The sequence below is a fragment of the Charadrius vociferus genome, unplaced genomic scaffold (genome assembly GCF_000708025.1).
Source record: "Charadrius vociferus isolate BGI_N301 unplaced genomic scaffold, ASM70802v2 scaffold1158, whole genome shotgun sequence".
Taxonomy (NCBI): domain Eukaryota; kingdom Metazoa; phylum Chordata; class Aves; order Charadriiformes; family Charadriidae; genus Charadrius; species Charadrius vociferus.
In genome coordinates, this window is record NW_009649701.1 from 12580 (window position 1) to 13428 (window position 849).

Here is an 849-nt window from a genome sequence, read left to right on the forward strand (position 1 = left end):
GGCAAAAAGCTGAAATCTCCGTTAACGGTTGGATGGACCCTTGCAGAGAGGGGAGCTGCCAGTGCCGGACCCCAAAATCCCCCTCACTCAAACAAAAAGCCTTTCTCGGTGCCCTCCTGGCACACCAGCCCTGTCCTGGACTGAGCATCCTCGGCCTCATCCTGCCCCGAAATGGGCTCCTGAGCTCCTGCCACCGGAGAAGAGCCCAGCTAACCACAGCCGAGAAAAAAACGGGGTGAAACCCCATGGATGCAGCAACCCCAAAAGAGGGGGTCCGCTGGGTCCGAGCCCGCGGGAGCGAGCTCCATCACCCCATCCTCCAAATCCATCTGGTCCCGGGATGCAGCTCCGGTGGGTTTTCACTTCCCCTGTTCCATCTACATCCATGCCGTGCGGGGTCCCGGGGGGGCTCCCAGCCCTGCTGCGGTGCGGTCCCCACATCGGCTAAGGCACAACTCGGCTGATTAAAAAGAAAAAAACAAACCACCCCCAAAACCCCAAAGGGTAAGAGGTGCCTCGGATGGGCGATACAGTACGTGGAGCGACGGGGAGTGCGTGCGGGCAAGGGTAGGGCTGGGGGGGGGGAATGCCCGCAAGGCCACGGAGAGATGTGGGGAGCCCCCCTGCCCCCGTGCCAGAACTGCAGGAAAATAAAAAATTAAAAAAAAAGGAAAGAAAAGGGATTTTTGGCTTCAGATTTAGAAAAAAAAAAAAAACAAAATCCAAACCAAAATAGGGTTGCAAAGGTGCTGCGCTCCGCTCGCGACAGCAACCCTCCACGTGCCCACCGGCGCGGTCAGGGTGGTCTACAACAGCGTCGGCGCTTCTCAGCTCAGCCTCTGCCCCAGC